The sequence below is a fragment of the Balaenoptera musculus genome, chromosome 5 (genome assembly GCF_009873245.2).
Source record: "Balaenoptera musculus isolate JJ_BM4_2016_0621 chromosome 5, mBalMus1.pri.v3, whole genome shotgun sequence".
Lineage (NCBI taxonomy): Eukaryota > Metazoa > Chordata > Mammalia > Artiodactyla > Balaenopteridae > Balaenoptera > Balaenoptera musculus.
In genome coordinates, this window is record NC_045789.1 from 127,020,285 (window position 1) to 127,043,887 (window position 23,603).

The following is a 23,603-nucleotide window of genomic DNA, read 5'->3' on the forward strand; positions in this document are numbered from 1 at the left end:
CTGTACTTTTGTCTAAGTATCTAAGGCACATTTTAACAGAATTTTGAAACTGCTAACCCTGAGCCAAATCTATCCAGATTAACTGAGAATAAGCCACTCCTGTGCTCTTTCTGAAAGAGATAAGGACTCTCCCCAGACTACCTAAAAAGTGTTTGGTCTTAACAACAAAGGTTAGATAAAGTCCTGGGTGTGTTCAAAGCGAACTCTTGGGTATTTTATCAATACAGGTATCAGGTTACCAATTGCCTTAAAAATGCACTCCCTGATATTGTCTCTATGCTGACAAAATATTCACTCAGAAAAACAAGCTCTAGAGACCTGTGTCTGATATGAGTGCATATAGGAATTATTTTTTCCTGAACCAAGATTTGTAGAAGTACCACCTTCTAGGGATGCTACCTACAAGATCTACTCAGTCTGAAGTGGAAATAAACTCTATAAAGGCAACAAGTTTATCAGGATTTTTTTTTAACATCTTTATTGGAGTATAATTGCTTTACAATGGTGTGTTTCTGCTGTATAACAAAGTGAATCAGCTATACGTACACATATATCCTCATATCCCCTCCCTCTTGCGTCTCCCTCCCACCCTCCCTATCCCACCCCTCTATGTGGTCACAGAGCACCGAGCTGATCTCCCTGTGCTATGTGGCTGCTTCCCACTAGTTATCTGTTTTACTGTTGGTAGTATACATAAGTCCATGCCACTCTCTCACTTTGTCCCAGCTTACCCTTCCCCCTCCCCATGTCCACAAGTCCATTCTCTAGTAGGTCTATCAGGATTTTTTTAAAGTAAGTTTTTATCAAAGCATTGTTTTAAAAGGAAATAAAGATGGGAAATGGGGAGTAATAAAATAAGTTTTCTGTCATATCAATGCATAGAAATTCAGCATAGGTACCATAATCTACTACTTAGACCCCAATGGTTTTTCTTCATCCATGGAGTATATACACTGCATACAAAACAGGGTATGAGTCAGTAATTGATTTGTGTTCGTGCGCCAGTGCTGATAGTACTATACCAGTAACTAACCAGTGGTTGTCCAACTCAAGTGTGGATCAGAATCACTTGGGGGCTTGTTGAAACAGATTTCCTGGGCCCCACTCTCAGAGTTTCTGATTTAGTCGGTGGGCCTGAGAATCTGCATTTCTAACAAGTTCCTAGGTGATACTGATGCTGCTGGTCTGGGGGACCACACTGAGAACCAATGAACTGACAGCATTCACATAGGCTTTGGCCCTATCACTTGCCTGGACTTCCCTGCTGGACACACCTAGAGAGTCCACTAGGACTGTATGAAGAAACAGTCCGAGGTGGTTTCCATATGAATTCTATTGCCCAAAAGTCATACAGTGCTTTGGCGGATTCTGTCTGTAATTCTGATTAATTTTTTTTTTTTTTAATTTAGTGGGAGATTTTTGAATGAAATTGATATGGGCTAAAGTCTTTTTTTTTTTAATTATTAGCACCTTTAATTATTATTTATTTATTTATTTTTGGGGGCTGTGTTGGGTCTTCGTTTCTGTGCGAGGGCTTCCTGTAGTTGCGGCAAGCGGGGGCCACTCTTCATCGCGGTGCGCGGGCCTCTCACTATCGTGGCCTCTCTTGTTGCGGAGCACAGGCTCCAGACGCGCAGGCTCAGTAGTTGTGGCTCACGGGCCCAGTTGCTCCGCGGCATGTTGGATCCTCCCAGACCAGGGCTCGAACCCATGTCCCCTGCATTAGCAGGCAGATTCTCAACCACTGCGCCACCAGGGAAGCCCTCTGATTAACTTTTAATTCCCTCATTTTCATATAAGGCCCAATGCCAGCTGCTAGTGGTGGCTTAGGTAAAGAGGCACACGTAGCAGGCTCCAATGAGATTCACCAGCAAGGAACCACAGCAGAAAATCTTCTCACCAAAGAAGTTCACACTGATGGCTACAGTGACAGTGCTGGGCCAGGCCAGTTTTCGTGTTTAGAAAGGACTGTCCAGAGAAATGGAGTACTGACACATGCTGCAACATGGATGAACCTTGAAAACATTATGCTAAGAGAAAGAGACCAGTCCTCAAAGACCACGAATTGTATCATTCTATTCACATGAAAGTCCAGAACAGGGAAGTCTACAGAGACAGAAAGTAGATTAGTAGTTTTAGGGCTGATGGGGAAAGGGACAAGTGTGGGTGTCGGGGAGGAGATTAGCTCAAGGGTACAAGGTGTCTTTTTGAGGTGATGCAAATGTTCTAAAATTGTGGTGATGGCTGTACACGTCTGTGCATATACTAAAAACCATTGAATTGTACACTTTAAATGGGTGAATTGTGTGGTATGTGATTTATATCTCAATGAATCTGTTAAGGGAAAAAAAAGGACTGTCTGCTGGCAGTTTGTTCATCCTCATACCATGCTCACCGTCTTCCTACTATCCAAAAAGCTTTCCTTGGTACTTGTGCATGCACAGACTGTCTCAAAAAAATGGCAAGATGCTAATATTAGTGGCCATTTCTAAAAGGAAAGAAGGGATTCCCAAAATATAATTATTTGTTACCTATTATTTTTATCCAAAGTGGAAGAAAAAAGGTTATGAAAAAGAACAAAAGGGGACTTGCCTGACGGTCCAGTGGTTAAGACACCACTCTTCCATTGCAGGGGGCACGGGTTCGATCCCTGGTCAGAGAACTAAGATCCCGCATGCCGGATGGCGCAGCCAAAAAAAAAAAAAGAAAAAAGAGAAAGTGCAAAATGTATAAGACTGACAGAACAGTTTTCTGGTTTCTCTGGAAGGTGGTTTGTAAAATTAAAATTAAGTGTTCCAAGTGTGAGAATTAGGAAGAAACCACTGAGGCCTCCAGTCCAGGAAACACAGTTTGAAGGGGACCGTGAGACTTGGGCTCCAGAAAGCATCTTTATACATCCCACAGTATAGAGATGGTATTAAGAAATGAAATAACATTTCCTCTCAAGGGCTATATGAAGAAGCTTGTGTGTGAAGGAAAATGCCCTGAATAGTCCAGGCTTTGGACACACACACACACACACACACACACACACACACACACACAAAGCAAATGGTTCAGAAAATGAAACTCATCCCAGAAGCAAATTACCTACAGTTAATTCATTAATATGTTTGCAAAACATTTTCTGAGCACATATAATAGCCCCCAACACTGTAGTCAGATATTGCCCTGTGCTCAAATGATACAAAGAAAAGAGAGGCTGCCCCAGTCCTCAAGGAGCTTATTGTCTAGGGGGAAATTCAACAAACCAGTGGTCCCAGTACTTTCTGGTGACCACTTTGATAAATGGTGCTTTGGAAGCACAGAGAGGGACAGGTAAATTACACTGTGGGCTTAGAGACAGCTTCCTGTAGAAAATGACCCTTGATCTGAGTTTTAAAGGAAAAGTAGAAGTTAGCTAGCTAGAGAATGAAGGGATAGGATGTGACAGTGTGGACTTAAGAGCAGATTAGGAAGCTCAGCTTTGGAAGGCACTGTTGGCAGTGGCTTGGCTCCTTCATGGTCCCAGAACATGCAGAACAGGTCTACCATGGTTCTAGCTTTCCCTGGGTAGCCTTGACCCTTGGGGGTCTGGTGACATCACTTCCTCCTTTTATTCCTCCACGCCCAGAACTTGCCATTGGTGGTGGCTTGCCGTTGTTGCGCACTTCTGCTTGCCTCACCATCCTGATTGACTTAGCTCTTCCATCACCCGTGTAACCAATTCACTGTAATAAATGTCTTCTGCTCCAAAGACCAAAAAAAAAAAGGTGGGAAGGGATGGAAACAACAGACAGTGTCATTTCTGATAGGAAACCGCAATTACCTGTGAATGGCTGGGGTGAACGGATGCGTGAGAGGAGAGGGACAAATAAAACAAGAGAAGTAGGGTGTTAGGTGCTAAACTGAAAGCAACAGGGAGCCATTGATGGATTAAGTAGGAGTCTGATTAGCATTTAGTAAGATCACCTTGGTAGCAATGCAGAGAATGGGTTTATTGGGGTTGGCCATGCTCAGCTTAGCGGTAGAAAAACTATTTAGGAAACCGTTTCAATAACCTAGTGAAAGATAATACTGGCACAGACTAGGCAGCAGTTCTCAAACATATTGTTCTCAGGAGCCCTTTTTATCCTAGAAAATTATTAAAGGCTCCACGATAGCTGACTTAGTTCTCCACAGCACATGCAGATACAACAAGGTGATAGAAAAGAGATTACCTGCTGATGAATATTTCTGTTTAAGAGCCAGGATAACTTTTCAAAAATCTCTCAGCTGACTCTCTTCCAGTACTTAAACTAGTCACTGAAAAGAGGGGGCAGGGGACGCATCATGCCTGGTTTAAACTAATCATGATTCTGTCTCTGGGGCCAGGGTTGGGGCTGGATCCAGCCTCCTCTGAAGCTTATAGAGGCACCTACTAGCAAGGAAGGCAGTGGAAAGGGTAAGTGCCATTAGGGCGGCAACTATTGGTGGCAGTCATAGGATTCACCAATGTAGAAGTTGTCAGTTAAAAGTCCCATGTCTAGTGATGATTAACCAGAGAGATAATGAAGTAAGATGAGCTGAGACCTGAGGACTGGACTCTAAGGAACACTGACACTTAAGGGATGAGCAAAGGAAAAGGAAGCTCTGAAAGAAACCCTGGGGCAGAAGGGACAGCGGTTCGAAGCGTGTGGCTCTAAGTCAGACTGCTGGAGTTGAGCGCTACGAACGCTATTAGCTGTCTGATCTTGAGAAAATCACTTAGATGTTCTAAACCTAAGTTTTCTCATCTATAAGATGATGGAAATAATTATGCTATTTCATTAGTGCTATTAAGAGGGAGGATTAAATACAGTAATTGTGTAGTTGGCACAGAACCTTAATAAATGAGGGCTATTGTCTTATTAGTATTAGTATTAATGAGGATCTGCTTCAGAAATGGAAAGATAATCAGGTGTAACAGAAGCCAGGAGAGAAGAGAATTTTTAAAATATCTCCAGTGGTAAATACTGAAAAGAAGTCGTTTAAGGTAAGGACTGTCAAGAGATACTTAGGGGGTGTCCTATTCACATTTTTAGCATCTACTATTGGCTTATATTAAACTAGCAGTCAACTAAATAAGATCTTTTTAGACAAACTCCAGGCAAACTAGGGCTCCTTCTTTCTGTACCTGTGTAGCTGACCGCAAGATTTAGTTTATCCACTACATTGTATCTAACCCTTGGTTTTAATCCAGTGTTCTAGCCTGACAAGACGAATTTGAATCTTTGATCTATTTGCTTACGTCAGATGGCATTTCCAATGTTAATGTCATCTGCATATTTGCTGTGTACATCTTGTATATTTTTATCTATTTTAACAGTTAAGTGGTAAGAATATTTAAAAGGGAAGTTACTTTTCTCTAAGCTTCATTCAGTTTCCTCATCAGTAAAATGAGTATAATTATATTTATTTCACATAGGGTTGCGATAAATAAGTAAATGCCTGAACGTGCCTAGTACTGTGTATAGCACAAAGAAGATGTTCCTACGTTCTTCCTGGTTCCCTCCTCTCTTCCTCCCTGTATCACTTTTTTCCTTTTTCTCTCCTTTCTTTTAAAATTTCTTTAAAACTTTGTTTTAACATACTGCCTTGCTTACAAAGAGAAACTACGTGTAGAATAGGACAGTGTTTTGAAATCCAATTGGCTAGAATAGATTAAACTGAATTTCATGCCTTGAATTGGTGACAGCTCCCTTAAGTAAATATAAAGGCATAAATATACTTCTGTCTCCTTTTCTCATGATCTCCTAATCCCTGCTTACACACTCTACCTCCCATCACCTCCTCCCACATCCCCTCTAGCCCCTCCAAGCAGACCATAGTCACTTCACTGCTAATAGAAATATATTCACTGAGTATCTACAACGTGAATAGCCTCAGGTTAGGACTGAAGTTAAGATACTAGAAGCCGAAAACAATCTTGCTGCCTTTTAGGACCTAATGAACTCTGAGTATCTGGGTTTAATCCCCTTAGAGTCTCTCCATTCTCCTGTAAATCAACTACCTCATGGTAACACCTGGGGGAAAGAAAGAAAGAAGACCCGTTATGGACTTTTGCCCTCTCTCCCAGGTAATATGTACATTTTATAAGTGTATTCTTTCATGCTTCCAACAAATATTTTTGAAACTTCTATTATGTGCCAGGCATGATTATAAATACTAAGGATATGTGGAGAACAAGGCAGGCAATGTCCCTGTTCTCATGGGATTTACAGTCTAGAGGGGGGAGATAGACAATAAACACAAAGAAAAATGCTTGAACAGGACAGTATTGGACATAAATGTGATATAGAACATTTGAACAAGTGACATGCTCCAGAGTGGCTCGTTTAGGTTGGGTGGGCAGGAAAAGTCCCTCTGAGCAGGTGACATTTCAGCTGAGACCTGAATCACAAGAACCAGTTACACTAAGATCTAAAGAACATTCCAGACAGAATAAATACTAGTACAAAGCCCCTGAGGTAGGGATAAAATCGCTGTGTTCACAGGGCTGAAAGGAGGCCAGTGTGGCTGGATTACAGCACCCGACGGAGAGAGTGGCATGAGATAAAGTGGGAGAGCCACAGGCGAGGTCACCGGGCAAGGCCTTGCAAACCTGGAGGTCTGTTAGAATGTCCTGGGGAGCTTTAAAAACTATGTGGACCCTCTTCCAGAGATTCTGATTCACTTGATCTGAAGTGGAGCCCAAGCAACAAAAGTTCCCAGGGGATTCCTCTGTGCAGCCAGGGTTGAGAATCAGTGATGTCTGTGCTTCACAAGCTGTGGTAGGGAGTTTGTATTTTCTCCTAAGGGGAATGGGAAGTCACTGAAGGGTATTCAGTGGAGGAGAGATGGGATTTGAGTAATTTATTTAAAAGATCCCTCTAGCTTCTATATGGAGAATGGATTTAGTGGATCAAGAGAGGAAGCAGGTGATTGTTGTCTCTTTGTGCACATATGCTTTCATTTCTCCCGGGTAAATACCTAGGAATGGAATTGCTGGAAATAACCCAAATGTCAATCAAAAGTTGAGTGGATAAACAAACTGTGATATGTTCATACAAATAAAATACTGCTCAGCAATAAAAACAACTACTGATACATGCAATAACATAGGTGAATATCAAAACCATTATGTTGAGCAAAATCAGGCAGACACAAAAGCATATATACTGTACTAATCCTCTTACGAGGAATAACAGTCAGAAATGGTTGCCTCTAGGGGGTAGAGACTGACTGGAAGGGGGTTAGTAGGGAATTTATTAGGGTAATGGAAATGTGCTACATCTCGATTACATGAGTATACACGTTTATCAAAACTCATTTGAACTGTACACTTAGAATCTGTACATTTCATCGTATGTGGATTTTACCTCAATTCAAAAAATGAAAAAGGACTACTACACACCTACTAGAATGATTTGAAAAAAATTCCAAGTGCTGGAGGGGATGCGGAACAACTGGAACTCTTAGATGTTCCTGGCGGGAGTGCAAGATGGAAAATAGTTCGGCAGTTTCTGATAAAATTAAACAGGCACCAACCATATGATTCAACAATCTCACATCTAGTTATTTACCCAAGAGAAATAAAATATGTCACACAAAGACCTGTATGTGAATGTGTATATAGAAAAGCAACAGGGGTTACAGTTAGGAGGATCTTTGCAGTGTCCTGGTGAAAGATGATGGCATAGTCTAGGCTAAGGAGATGGAGATGAAAAGATTGGAGATGGTGTGGAGATAGGATATGGAGATGAAGAGAAGTCAACAAATTCAGGATATATTCTGGAGGTAGAAGCTGAGGGAACCCCAATGTTGATTGTATGAGAAGAAGAGAGGAATCAAGAATGACTTTTAGGGGCTTCCCTGGTGGCGCAGTGGTTGAGAATCTGCCTGCCAATGCAGGGCACACGGGTTCGAGCCCCGGTCTGGGAAGATCCCACATGCCGCGGAGCGACTAGGCCCGTGAGCCACAATTACTGAGCCTGCGCGTCTGGAGCCTGTGCTCCGCAACAAGGGAGGCCGCGATAGTGAGAGGCCCGCGTACTGCAATGAAGAGTGGCCCCTACTGCAATGAAGAGTGGCCCCCACTTGCTGCCAACTAGAGAAAGCCGTCGCACAGAAACGAAGACCCAACAGAGCCATAAATAAATAAATAAATAAATAAAAGAATGACTTTTAGGTTTTTCGTGTAAGCATCTGGATGGGTGATGCTGTCATTTACGGAGCTGTGGAAGACTGGGATGAGTAGGCTAGGGGAGAGGAAAATCAAGAGCTCTTTTTTACCATGTTAAGTCTGAGATGTTTATTAGACTTCTTGGGTATTTTAGCAGCGGATTTCTGGAAAAGGTGCTTCCATCTTTTATTGTTAAAATATAAACTTTCAATCTGGTCCAGTGGACAATGCTGTGGTGATCGGTGGCAGTAGAATGTAGTTCCTTGAATTTGTGGTAGAGTCAGGAACAGGCTTATAAGAAGCAGAATTAGATATACTTTAATGCTTCTGTATGATTGTGGACCCAACAGATAGAATAAAAAAAAATGTTGAGAAGGAGATGAAACAATAAGTAGTTTAATCCAAGCAATGGTGCAGTCACCTGACTGGAGATTTCTAAGAACTAATCAGGCTTGAAAATTAGATAATGATATGATTTGGATTTAGGGATGTTAGTTATCTGCTGCTACATAACAAATTACCCCCAAATTTATATTAATAACAATATAAATGTTTATTATCTTACACAGTTTCTGTGGATCGGGAATTTGGGAACAGCTTAGTGAGTTTTGTTTTTTGGCAGGAAGGGCTTAATTGTTGTTGTTGTTGTTTTAATATTTTTCAGGTTTAAAAAGTGTTTATAAAGCTTTTAATTCCCAGTAGGAAAATGTTATCTGAATGATTGTTCTAATAGCAAACCACTGTAAATTGTTTCCACTGCATTTGGGACAGAGGGAGAGAGATTATTTTCAAAGCACCATAGCTTTCTTCATGAGAAGGTCAGAGGTACACTGCTTTGTATTATTGCGACATCCATTAGGTGATCTTTCCTTCAGCATGGGCTTTATTTGTCAGAAGGGCCTTAGGCTTGACCTCCCAATTTGGCTGAAGATTTACTGATGAGATTCACAACCTTTGGGTTGCTCTGATATTTCAACATATTTGCCAAGTTCTGGGGCACATCCTGGAAGGCCGTCATAACTTCTGGATCCTGCATGGCCGCAAGAGCCTCTGGATCACTAAGAATGTTATTGAGCCCAAGCATTCCTGCCATTCCAGGCATACCCCCTGCCATTCCAGGCATTCCTCCAGGAAAATTACCAGGTGTTGGCCCAGGAAAGCCACCGGAAAAATAGCCATATTGAGTTCCTGATCGTCTTCTGACTTATTCCTCCCTCTGGGCTCTCTTTTGTTCTTCCCGAGCCTTCTTAACCCTTTCTATTTTTCCTTTGATCTCTCTCTCTTCATGTTTTCACTCATACTTTCTCTGATGTTCAGCAGTTTTCTGGGCCCTTGGTTGAACTCCTTTCAGCTTTGCACTAGCCTCTTCGTCATAATCCAGTTTGAAGGCGAGGGCAAGATCATGGACTGCTTCTACACAATGGCCCACAGGTATGTGCACTTTCCCTGCCCACTTGTAAGGCTGAGCTGAATCAGGATTTATTTCAATATCTCTGTCACAGTCTCAGATGACAGCATTTGGCTTCTGTAATTTGATGAAGACACTGGCTCTCTTGGCATATGGAATGGCCAAGCAAGGATTCAGCCTGATGGTATCTGTGAACAAGTCAATGGCTTTCTGTAGTTCACCATCATTCAGGGCCTCAATGGCAGCCACACTTTTATCCTTTGCCTCATCCGTCATCCCCTCAGTTATCTCACCATTTTCATCTCCCATTTCTTGAGGGGGCGTCCGTGTCTGGTTTAATCGCACCTTCAATTTCTAGATCACTTTCCTCACTTGACGTTTCATCTGTCTTTATGTTTTCCTCTGCTTTCTCACTTTCTGGTTTTTCTTCCTTGGTATGTGCTGATTCAGTTTTATGAGTAGCAGGTGGTATTTTACCTCCAGTGACCTCCACCCACTCCCTCAGGAAGTGCATTTCTTCAGTGTTCAGGACACTGGCATCCTGCTTACACATTTTCATGAAGGTTCAAAGCTCGTTCACTTTGGGAAGGTCCATGGTCCGGCAAGGCTGAGGCTGAGGTCGGATTCCAGCCCAGGGCGCTAGCTCAGCATGACTACATAGAAGGGTGAGGCCACTTAGTCTTGAGTCCAGGTCCCTCTTAAAGTCACAGTCAGTATGTTGGCCAGGGCTACAGTTTTTGAAGGCTTGACTGAGGCTAGAGAATCTGTTTCCCAGATGGGTGATTCATACACATGGCAAGTTAATGCTGGCTGTTGGTAGGAGGACTCAGTTCCTTACCATGTAGACGGCGCCCTGGGCTGCATGAGTAGCTGGCTTCCTCCACAACAAAAAAAATCCAAGAGTGTGCAAGGTAGAAGAAGCAATGTCTTTTATGTCCTAGCTTCAGAAGTCACTCTCCATCATTTCCACAACATCCTATTGATTACAGGTCAGCCTCATTCAGAGTAGACGTGTCTACACAGGGAAGTGACTAACAGGAGGAGAGCATCGTTGGAGGCCATTTTGGAGGCTGGTGTCAGCTCCCTTTTTAAGTTTTGTAGTTTATGATATATTAGTAGTATAAAGGGACTCATCTTCGTAGTGGTGTATGAGAAAAATTCCCCTAGATACTCGTGGCTCCAGACCTCATATGCAATTCAACCAGCTTTAGAAGATATCATCAAAAGAATTTGAGAAGATAAACTTTTTTTAAAGCAATAAGCATTTTTTAAAACATTGAGAAGGCTTACAATTAAATACAGTAGTGTTCTAAAAATCAAACACATGGTATTAGTATTTTTGTGTAAAGGAATCTGTATATTTAGTGTTTCAAGTTTTTATAATGTTTAGGAGAATATGACCTATTGGAATGACACATTGTATGTGTAATGCTTATTTAAAATGTGTAACTAAGTAATTGATTTACATTTGTGATTTTAAGTGGAAATCTTTCAAATGTAAATACACTATTAGACATTAAAAAAACTTAAAATTAACATATTTATAAGATTAATTTATTAGATATATGTGAATTACTTAAGTACTTGGAAAGTGTTTTTTGGTTTTGGTTTTGGTTTGGTTTTTGGTCAGACAACTGAAGAACTTAAAAAAAATAAATTGGATATATTAAATTTATAAATGTAGTTAAAATATTCAAAGTAGGTTAATTAACTGTGACCAAACATTCATCAAAAGTCCCCTTAGAGGGACTTCCTGCTGGTCCAGTGGTTAAGACTCTGCGCTCTCAATGCAGGGGGCCCTGGTTCGATCCCTGGCCAGGGAACTAGATTCCGCATGCCACAACTAAAAGAGCCCACATGCTGCAACTAAAGATCCCGCACGTCTCAACGAAGATCCTGCATGCGGCAATTAAGAGCCGGCGCAGCCAAGTCAAATACAAAAATAAATATATATATTTTTAAAAAGCCCCTTTAGAAGGGGTTGTTTAAATTTAGCTATATCTATAAAATTTTATAAATTTATAAGCTTACAGGAAAATCTCCTTGGGTTTTGATTTTGTAAAGTCGAGCATTAATTTTTCAAAACCAAAGTAACTTTTGAATACTTTTCCTTGAATGCACGAAAGTTAACCTTAAGTAAATAGATCCACTTGGATGGCAGTGGGGGAAGGGGGAGAAGAGAGATTTTGGCTGATGGGCCAAGTGTTGCCTGACTAAGCTTGGGCCTGACTCTTGCTCCTGCCTGATGGCTGAGCTGGTCCACCAATATGAGCTCTTCCCTGCTAGGGCCAGTGGGGGAGGGGAGGAGGGCAGGGAACCAGGACTCCACCTGGATTGTCTGTTCCCCCCTCCCACCTCCTTGATCTCACTGTGCTCTGTGCATGTGATAAGTGCTGCACTAGCCTTAATACCGATTCACAGCATGATTCTCGCTCTCTCCAAAGAAGCTGAGCACATGGTATAATCGTCTTTATTAACTTGCTCTCTGGTTGTCCAAGGGACTTCTAACGGACCTGCAGGACGAATTGTGGCTGTATTAAGCAGAGAGTACAATAAAAAACATCAGAGGGTCCTGGCCGTAAAAGCTGCAAATTCACCACATTGTAGTGATATGACTTATTGATATAAAACAAAAAAATAGCCAAACATTGATTAGTATGGGGTAGCACAGTCTCACATTTAGCTTTGGGTTGTAATATTGAAGTTTTTAATTTACTATAACTGAACTATGCCTGAACACCCTACCCAGCTGGGTTGTGGGCAGGAATGCTCTTAAATTTCCTATTAACTGTATTTTTGTGTCTTCCATGAAAGTTCACCTCCCAGTTCATGCTTTTTGCCGGGGATGGCATCTAGGTGCGTGAGGAGAGCCTCAGCAGTCCTGAGCGCCAGAACAGGGGCTGCTTTTTGTCACAGGATGCCCTGTTCTTCAAAATGGCACCTGTCTAGTGCCTGACCCTGCTGCCCTTCCCATGGGTTTTAGCATAGTTTCCTATTGCTGCTGTAACAAGTTATCACAGACTTGGTGGCTTAACACAACGCTTTATTCTCTCATAGTTCTGGAAGGTGTAAGTCCACTATCAAGGTATCATAACCTCCTGCTGAAGTTCCCAGGAAATACTTCCTTGACTCTTCCTAGCTTCTGGTGGCTCCTGGCAATCCTTGGCATTCCCTGGATTGTAGCTGCATCATTCTCATTTCTACCTCCATCTTCACATGGCCATCTTCCCTCTGTATGTCCCTCTGTGTCTTCATGTGGCCTTCTCATTAGGATGAGCAGTCAGTCATTGGGTTTAGGGCCCACACTAATCCAGCAAGATCTCATCTAAACTAATGACATCTGCAAAGACCCCGTTTCCTAATAAGAAAGGTCACATTCTGAGGGTCCAGGTGGACATGGATTTGGGGAGATACTATTCAACACAGTATACCATTCAACACACAAAGGTACTGGGGCTGCAAGTTCAGGCCATGTTTAGAGCCAGGTGCTTGAGGACGTGGAGTGTTGTGATGCGGAGGATGCTGGGGTTTGCTCTCCACCCAAAGGGGAGGCATCAGGTGCTCTGTGCAGGGGAGTATCATGGTCAGAGTGGCATGAAGGATTGCTTTGGTCACAGTGTGTAAAATAAATTGGAGCAGGGAGGGCTAAGGAGGAAAGAAAACCAGTTTTACCATTGGATAATCAAGTGATAGGTAATACAGCCTTGAGTCAGGATAGATGGTATAGGAAGAAGAGGAAAGGGACAAGTGGGAGACGTATCGTAAATTCAGAGTTAACCAGACTTGGCAATTAACATGTGGTGGGTGGGAGGAAGTGAGTGAAGAAAGGGAAGCGTGTAGGGGGCTGAACAATATGGGTGGTCCCTGAACATCGTTGACTGGTTGCCAAATGAGAGATAGTATTACCCAGAGGGCTGGGATTAAAGAGAAAGGCGAGGCTTGAGGATCCCACAGTGGTGGGCCCCAGAGACATTATGAGTGGTTAGGGAGTTGGAAGTAGGCTCTTTCAGTTGGATTACTTCCATGAAAGGTATTCTATGTTTGTATAAGAGGATTCCATGGCATAGTCCTTACCTGCTTTTGCTTTTGTTTTTTTTTTAATTTTTTTTAAACAAACCCAATTTTTATTTTATTTATTTAGTTATTTACTTTTGGCTGCATTGGGTCTTTGTTGCTGTGCATGGGCTTTCTCTAGTTGTGGCGAGTGGGGGCTACTCTTCGTTGCGGTGTGCGGGCTTCTCATTGCGGTGGCTTGTCTTGTTGTGGAGCACAGGCTCTAGGCATGCGGGCTTCAGTAGTTGTGGCTCTAGAGCACAGGCTCAGTAGTTGTGGTGCACGAGCTTAGTTGCTCTGCGGCATGTGGGATCTTCCCAGACCAGGGCTCGAACCCGTGTCCCCTGCATTGGCAGGTGGATTCTTAACCACTGCACCACCAGGGAAGTCCTGCTTTTGTTTTTTTTAATACTCTTTACCTACATCAGGTTCTTTGTCTGGATAATGTATCTTTAATTTTAATAGATATTGCCAGGTTACTTTCCTAAAAGGCTGTAACAATTCACTTTTTTACTGGCATTGTATGAGAGTTCCCTTTCCTCCTTATTCCCACGATTAGTAGGTATTTCACTCTTCAATTTTTGCTATTTGAAAGTATGACTTCTTTAAATGGCTGCAAAACATTCCACCATATCCATATCAACATACTGTAAAATACTTAAACATTAAAATACTTAAACATTTTCCTATTTTTGGACATTAGATTGTTTCCCATTTTTTGCTGTAATAAAATTAATAACCCAGAAATGGCATTTTTATACATAAATCTTTGTCCATCCAATGATACTTACAATGAAACTTATAATTTGAAAGAGGATGACATAGGTATAGTTTCCTCAGGCTCTTGCTTTGTTGTTTTTCTTCCTGTGTGCCTTTCTTTCTTTTCACTGATAATATTTTAGGTGGACTGAGAGAGTTAAAAGAAGGGGAAAGGGTTAAAACAAATAGATTTTTATTCCTTATTCACTACCAAAGTGATCTGGAATTGTATTAAGCTACTATCAATTCCCTAATTTTCCTATATGCATAAATGAAGTTTCTCATTTTATGGAGGGAAGAACAAATGCATCTTAGTATCCTAGCACTGTCTGTAACCTACAAAAGCAGCTTAACTTTTTATTTTCTTAGACATCGAACTTCTGAAAAGCATCAAACTTTTGTTGCCATGATGATGAAAAAAAAAGATGAGATTTAAATCTTGATACCATGAATGGTATATATTATAATATATGACTGGAAAAATAAACAGCCTTTCTATATTCTTCTCCCTTAAATTTTAGCTATTAGAGTCAGAATGCTTCGATTGCAGAATTCTCACTTGAGCAAGGTTTTGATATAACATTATTCATATTCTTGGCCTTGGATGCCAATTAAGTCTCTCAAGTCTAAAATTGCTTTGTTTGCTTTTTAAAGAAATCTGCCCACCTTACAGACCTACAAGTTAACTAACCAGCCTGCTTTCTTTTCCCCCCAGAGGACTTTGCTCTGTTGGTTTTCTGCCAGCTCTTCCTTTCAAACTGAAATAGTTCAGTTTCTCTGTTTCTAGAACATAGAATTCATTACTCCTGGATTTTTGCCAACAATGTCCCTCTCATGTTTTTAAAACTAAGATGAATGTTACAGAGTGACCTAGTGGGCTCGACCCATGATTAGAAGTCAGTCAGTGATATATTAGATGTCTCCATGGATGCTCTGTTCTGGGTAGTGGGGCTGCTAGGGGAATGGGCCTCTGGGAGGGCGGGGAGGGCGTCCAGGGCGAAGCCTCGGGACTGGAGGGGAGAAATATGTGTGAGAGATTAGGTAAGATTTGGCTGATGTGAGGCAAGACTCAGATTCTTCCCCTGCCCTCAGGGCCCTGGTGAGTCTCTACCATAGAAAGGGCATAGTCATTAATTCCTTCTGGCCATTTAGATGGAAAACAGAAAGCCAGGTGACAGAGAATATTTATAAAGGGCTCTAGGAAGAACCACTCCAATTTTTTTTTTTTTTAATCTTTCAGTTCTCCTTTTCTCTTCTTACCTCTGCAACCCTCCTTAGCCTCTTGTTTCTACTAGTATTGAAAAGGTGGGCCTTCCTGCAACAGAGCGGAAGTCTTAGGAATGTATACATCTGCACCACCTTAGGCCAGGTGAATTTTTCATTCATGTGGCTCTGCTGAATAACATAGGGAGATTTCTTTACCTTTTAGGTTACTTTCTAAGAATATGTTAGTGTTTAAATTCTTTTCCAGTTGGCTATGTATTTTAAAATTAAGCTTTTCATGTTGGGATAATTGTAGATTCACATACAGTTATAAGAAATAATGCTGGGACATCCTGTGTGCCCTTTATCCAGTATCCCACAATAGTAACATTTTGTAAAACTATAGTTCAATATTATTGTAGGATACATTCATGTATAATATCATTGGCATTGATACAATCGAGATACATAAAATTTCCATCACCAAGGATCCCTCATGTTGCCCTTTTACAGTCACATACACTTCCGTGCTTCCCTAACCCCCTCATTATCCCTTCCCTAACCCCCTCATTATCCCTTGGTAATCACTAATCTATTCTCCATTTCTATAATTTTGTCATTTTAAGAATGTTATATAAATTGAATCATACAGTATACAACCTTTCAGTATCAGCTTTTTAAACTCAGCATAAATTCTTGGAGATTTGTATATGTATCAATGGTTTTTTTTAACTGCTGAGTAATATTTCATGGTATGGATATAGTGCAGTTTGTTTACTATTCACTCATTGAAAGACATCTGGGTTGTTTCCAGTTCTTGGCTACTATGAGTAAAGCCGCTATGAACATTTGTGTACAGGCTTTCATGTGAACATAAGTTTTCATTTCTCTAGGCTAAATGCCCAAGAGTGCAATTGCTGGGCCTTGTGGTAGTTGCATGTTTAGTCTTATAAGAAACTGCCAAACAGTTTTCAAGAGTGGCTGGACCATTTTACATTCCCACAAGCAATGTATGAGCAATCCAATTTCTCCACATCCTTGCCAGCATTTGGTGTTGCCACTATTTTTTTTTTTTTTTTTTTTTTTAGCTATTCTGATAGTAGTGTAGTGATATCTCATTGTGGTTTAAATCTGCATTATTTTCCTGATGGCTAATGATGTTGAACATTTTTTCATGTGCTTATTTGCCATCTGTATTTCCTCTTTGGGAAATGTGTTCACGGTTTTTGCCCATTTTCTAATTGAATTGTTTGATTTTTAAAAATTGTTGAGTTTTGAGTGTTCTCCATATAGTCTAGATACTAGTTCTTTGTTGAATATGTGGTTTGCAAATATTTTCTCACAGTCTGTAGATTGATTTTTCATCCTCTTAACAGAGTATTTTGGAGAAAAAAATTTTTATTTTGAGAGACCCAATCTACCAATTTTTCCTTTTATGGATTCTGCTGTTGGTGTCAAGTGTAAGAACTCTTTGTCTACCCCTAGATCCTGAAGATTTCTCCTATATATTTTTCTCTAGGCTTTATAATTTTACATTTTACATTTAAGTCCATGCCACATATTTTAAAGTAAGTTTTTAGTTCTCTGCTGTCTGAAATAAGCCTGAGCATGTGGAATCCGTTTTGCCCTCATTTTCTTTCTCAAGCATCTACTGAGTGCCAACTGACTCAAGTCACTGATACAGTTCCTGACTGGGTACATGATCCTGACTTTGTAATGAGTTAGCTGAGTGATATGCTTAAAAGCATGAACTATGCAGGTAGACTGTTTGGGTTCAAATCCTGGTGCCACCTCTCAAAAGCTTTATGATCTTTGGCAAGTTACTTAATCCCTCTGAACATCAGTTTTTCACGTCATTCAGATCTGGGTAAAAATAATAATACCTACTTCTCAGATTTGCTGCGAGAAGAAAATGAGATATTAGGTATAAAATGCTTAGTGCAGTGCCTGGCACGCGCACAGAAAACATTCAATAATTGTTAATTGCTCTCCTTCCTGCTCCCTGTGCAGATTCTCTAGGCACCTTCCCCAACTCAGTCTTCCCCACAGTCTCCATTTCTTTCTTTCTACCTCTCCTGGTCTTAATAATTATACTTCTTTTATGAAACCTGTTTAACCTATTTTAGCATTTAGTAGAATTTCCTATCTCCAAATTATTGTGGTATTTATATATATGGTCAGGTTACCTTTATTGTTTCATGTATGTATTATGTATCTTTCCAAATATGTATCTCTTTGAGGGCATGTTCCCAGCCCTCCACAGAGTCTAGCTCTGTGCTGGGTAACTGTCAAACACTCAGCAAGTCCCCAGTACAATGGTAGTGGTGAATCTAAATCACAACATGTTTGGGACTTCCCTGGTGGTCCAGTGGTTAAGACTCCATGCTCCCAATGCAGGGGGCACGGGTTTGATCCCTGGTCTTGGGGACCAAGATCCCGCATGCCAGTGAAATACGGCCAAAAAAATAAATAAATTACAACGTGTTTCATTGAAAGCAATTTGGCAAAATTAATCCAAAGCCTTAAAATCTTTGACCTAGTAATTTACTTTTTCAAAATCTATCCTAAGAATGGTCAAATAGTTAAACAAAAATTTATGCATAGGAATATTTCTTACAGCCTTATTTGTAAAAGTATGGGTTAGAGAAAAACATAAATGTGTAACAATAAAGAATCAGGAACCATGCAAATTCCATTTATATGGTAGATTATTACACTGTCAATAAAATTCCATTTTCCTAATCATGGATTATAGAACTATAAGGATATAAGGATATTCACTAAAGCAGTCTATATTAGTAAAAGCATAGAAATAACCTAAACCCCCAACTATATGGATAAGTTAAATAAAATATTGTCAGAAAACAGAAATACAGTATGATTCCATTTGTCTAAAAAATGTATGTCTATTTAGAGACACATAAATATACAAAAGACAGGAAAAATATACTCCAAAATTTTAGTGGTAATTGTCTTTGAGTAATAGCCTTTTGGTGATTTTTTGGCTTCTCTAAAATATAGTATTTAATACTTTTAGCATAAGAAAATAAGAATGAAAGTTATCTGTTTTTTAAATGGTGTTTTGGAGACTATTTAATTACACAAATATATTGATCATTCATCCATTGCATTAAAAACATTTATTAACTGCCTACCAACAGTTAGACCTAGTACTAGAAACATAACAGAGAGAACAATTGACAAAGTCCTTGAATCACAGTCTAGTGAGGGGTACAAAAAATTACAACAGTGAGGGAATATAGTGATAATACTGAGTGTCATAGAAGCCTAGAAAAAGGTGGGGTTAGGGAGGTAGGTTAAGCCTATTTGGTAGAACTTGAGTGAATTAGAGCCAAAAGCAGGGGTGTAGATAGGGAAGAATGATCCAAGTTTAGGGTTACGCATTTTCAAAGGTTCTGAATGGAAACCGCTGAAGAAATGTGAAAAGCCATGGAGCAGGGGAGGGTTTGGAAGGGGAACTAGCAAAAGTTAAGTAACTATGTTGATCACACATTCTATCCTTAAGAGTAAACACAGAAGAAAGGGCAATTAATGGTGTTAAATGAGAATGCTAAGATCATATTTTTGCTTTAAAAGATCACACTGACTATTGAGTAGGGAATGAATTAGAGGGGGACAGGACTGGAGGCAGGGAGACAAGTTAGATGGTGGTTTAAGTCACTGAGAAGATGGTAGTGGCTGTAGGGATGGAGAGATGAAGCCTGATGTAGGTGAGACCTGGTGATAGATTGGATTGGTGGTGGTGGTGATGATGGTGGAGGAGATGTCAAAGGAAAAGCAAGAGTCGAGGATGACGTTTACCCCTGGGTTTGCAAATTGTGGATGGTGGTACCACTAATTGAGATATGGAACAGATGCGGAAGCACCAATTGGGAGGGAAAATGAGTTCACTTTGGCTACACCGAGTTTGGACTGCCTGTGGGAAGTCCAATGGGGTGTCCAGAAAGTTATTGGAGATACAAGTATAAATATGTTTTGGGGGGCAGTCATGACAGTAGATGAGAACACCAAGAGATACATGTAGAATGAGAAGAGAATAGGGCTTAGGACAGAACCCTAAGGAAAACCAACATTTAAGAGACTGAAAGTGAGAAAGCAAATTGACTCAAAGCTCGTCTGGGACAGAAATTTTTTGTGTGATGTAATTTACAACTCCTTCTGGGAAGCAATTAGCATTCCTGATAAAGTGCGTGAACAGTTTTCTGACAGACTTTAATAAGACTGAGAACTCCTTCTGGGAAGCTAGGGTTACCCATCCAGCTGATTGACTAGCCTAATAATCTTTAACCAGATGTTCTTTTTTTTTTGTATCCATTTCTAAACATGGCTGGTGAACCATTCCTTTTTTCTTATAAAATGTCTCAACCAAAATTACTCCTACAGTTGAATTTTCTAAAAAGCTTCTCATTTACTCAAAAACAATTTGTCTGAGGCATTGCTGTAACAAAAGAGAAAGAGGAGCCTGCAAGAGAATCAGAAGAGGCCAGAGAGAGAGAGAAACCAGAAGGGTGTTGATGTTATGTGAAAGAAGACTTTCACCAGGTGAAAGTATTTCAAGAAACAGGGCATGAACAGACAACAGTGTTAAATGTGAGTGAAAGGTCAAGTAAAACAAGGATGAGAAATTGCCCCTGATTTTAGCAGTAAGAATGTCAATGGTGATCTTGGCAAGGGCAGTTTCTCTGGGGTGATTGGGGGGCATAAGTCAGATTTCAGTAGGCTTGAGTGAGTACAGACCATTCTTTCAAAAAGTGTGACTATAAAGGGGAAGGCAGGGGAAGGGAGATTTGAGGCTGTTTCATTTTAGAGGGAGGCAGAAGTATATGAAATATGTTTAGGAAGGAGTTAGTAGCCAGAGAAGTAGAAGGTACCTGAAAGAGAAGGGCTAATCTTGAGTCAGAGACCAGAAAAAGGTGAAGCCAGTCTCAGGAGACTGAGCCCAGGTGAAGGGAAGGTCACATGCCTCCCACTGTGATAGAAAAGGGGGAAGGTGAGCCTGCAGGGAAGGCAAGTTTGGTGGTAGAAGGTCAGAGGCATTCCTCTCCAGTGGCTTCTGTTACATCTGTGATGTAGAAGGCTAGGAGCTCTGCTGAAAATGCCTAGGTAAGTGGCAGGATGGCAAACTGAGGACAGGGAGAAAGTTCTGAGTAAGATCCCAGTAAGAATGGGAGATTGAGCTGTCTGGGGAAATAGTGAGTGATTTCAGGACATGGTGGAGGTGAGGATAATGAATACTTCTTGGAAACAACCAGCACAGGTCTGTGATTTTTTTCCTATGGTGCTTTGAAGTCCTGATTTAGGCATGAGGACAAGTAAACTGGACTGTTCTCAATGAAACCACTGAAACTTTGCAGCTCCCTCTGGCCGTCCTTTGAATATGACTCCTTAGTTTGGAGCCTAGGCTCTGTTTTCTTCTTACTTTATAGACACTTCCAGTTGATCTCATCCACTCCCATGGCCTCAGTTAACCTCTCTATGCTGATGAATCCTTAACCAATATTTGCAACCCAGCCTTCCTCTAGAGCAGCAGAATCTCAACCCCATCTGCCTTGCGGGCATCTTCAGTTGGTTGTCTCCTCAAGCTGAACTCATCATATTTCCACTCTCGCATTTCCTTTCCTCAGCAATTTCCTTCCTTTCCTTTGCTCCGGGAGCCAGGGGTTTGTCGTTTTCACCACGCAAGCCTCTCAGCGCTTAGTGAATGTCTGGTGGAATTTCAAATGAAGAATCCACTCAGTTCTCTAAGCCAGAGGCCTGGGAGTCATTTTTTAATCCCACTTCTTCACCTCTGACATCCAATCCATCACACACAAGTCGTGTCCACAACTAAATGTGCCTCATGGCAGGAAAGAGAAAAAAGTGAATTATCAAACAATTTTAACAAAGAAACTTAAGTGTTGGCTTTAACTCCTTTTCTTTGCTTCCTTAAAATTGGAACTAAACCAGTGTGTGTGGGGTGCCTCCCTCCCTGCTTTCTCTCCCCCTCTGCACCCTGCAGCCCTAGAGAAAGTGGGAGCGAGTTTTTCATTTGCTAATGATTTGGGCTCAGGTTATAATGGACCATTAAGGTGTTTTGTGGAAGAAAAGAGGAAAATGGAGCTTTCCGGTGAGGGATAAAAAGACTGTGGAGGGGCACCCCGAGACTCGAGGGAGGAGGGGCCTGGGATCTGACCCAGACTTTTCCGAGAAGGGGGTCCGAGAAGGACCCTGCGAGGGGCCCGAGTTCTCCTGACCGTGGCCGGCTCTTTGTCCGCCCCGGCTTTGCGTGCAGGGACAGGGCTTGGGCAGCTCAACCCGTTCACTGCCCAACAGGACCTTCCTTTGGTTGCCTAGACGTTGCTCCCTCCCGGGACGCCACAGGGACCCCGTAAGCCCCAGAGACACCCCTTGGGCACCTAGATGGCTGGGGGAAGCTCTCACACCCCTGCCCGGAGCAGGCGCTGAACCGGGCGCGCTAGAGACCTCCGGAGGACCGGGACAGCCTTCAGCATGCCTCCATCACAGGCTGCTTTGCCTGCTTGTCTCCCCTCCGTGATCAGGGGCTGTCCTCCACGCCTCCGTCTCTCATCGGGTAACTGCAGAAAGCCTCCTGCCTCGTGTCTCACCTTCACCATCCGTTCCTCACACAGAAGCCAGAGGTTTTGTCTAAAACCAAAACTCCAAACAACAACACCCCACTAGACCCCCATCCTCACCCCAACCCCAACCTGGCTAACACCTGTAATCTTTCAGGTGTATGCTTCCCTCGCACCCTGTAGTTAATTGTCATCACCTGTTTATATTTTTAACTACCCTACGGGCAGAGAATAGACCTATTTGCCTCTTTACTTGCAACCTTGTCTCCGGTGCTTCGAATGTGGTGGATGGAAGCAAGATCTACTCAGGTGGTTCCCAAACTTGAGCGTGAATCCGAATTACCTGGAAGGCTAGTTAAAACACACATTGCTCGATCCCCCTTTCCAGTTCAGTAGGTCTGGGGCGGGGATGGAAATACTGGATCTCTGACAGGTTCTCAGGACCAGTTGCTGCTGCTGGTTGGAGATCACGTTTTGAGTTACCACCGCTCTGCATCTAGTTAGAGAAGACTGGAGGGGTAGATTGGAGCAACTTTTCAGAGAAGAAGAAAGGTGGGTGGGAAACAAGCTTTGGAAGTCTTGGAGGTAGTGGCTAAAATAGAGCTATTTGAATTTGATATTAAATTTGGCAAAACTTCCCAATAGTTGACAGGTTTGAGGGAGTAACTATGAGAATACATGGTTGAAGTGGCCTGTAAATGAAGTTATGATATGCAGGCTGGCAAAGACCTGGAAAAAAATTACTTTAAAAAGTAAAATACTGAAATGATAAAGATGAAAGAAGTGAAAAGGAAGATTGTAAAATGAAATATGTACCATCATTCCAATTTTATTAAAAATGCCTAGGAAAAAACCTGAAAAGATATGGCAATGTTTATAATAGTTATCCCTATGGGTGAGTTTTATCACCTTTCTTCGCCTTTCTAAATTTCGAAAATTCTCTCCATCATCTTGTTTTCCCTTCATGACTGAGAAAAGCTTCTTCTGTTTTGAACCTCCACAGTCTTGGGCATTTCCATCTGGCTGAATTAAATTATTTCCTCTTCTGTCCCTCTGTCAGACTTATTTCTCTTTGACATCTTAAATTGTGGCAGAAGTATGAAAATCAACAAAATTAAAATAATCAAATCAAAGACAAGCAAAAGAAAACAAAGAAAAGGAAGAAAGGACCTCAAGAAGAGAAATAATGTAGTAAGTCCTGACACCAGCAAGAAAGTATCTTGGTCATTGGCCTTCCAATCATTCTATATATTAGAAGGTTGTAACCACCTGCCTGCCAGGCTGTTCATGACTGGTGACCTCATCGACTGGTCAGTCAGGGAGCTCTATTCCTAATCTCTTACCCATCACCTCCTGTTTCTTCTCATGGGGTCAGGCATGTGCTGAGGATGGTTCCCAACTTTACTCTTCCTGTACAGAATTC

At 41.4% G+C, this 23,603-nt stretch overlaps 1 protein-coding gene and 1 pseudogene across 1 annotated transcript in view; one reads left to right on the plus strand and one right to left on the minus strand.

The window, feature by feature from the left end:
* The window catches only part of JADE1 (jade family PHD finger 1), a 195,588-nt gene that overhangs the window by 110,462 nt on the left and 61,523 nt on the right, over window positions 1–23,603 (plus strand). The gene's annotated exons all lie outside the window — the stretch shown is intronic.
* On the minus strand, window positions 9,063–10,164 carry LOC118895444 (annotated as a pseudogene).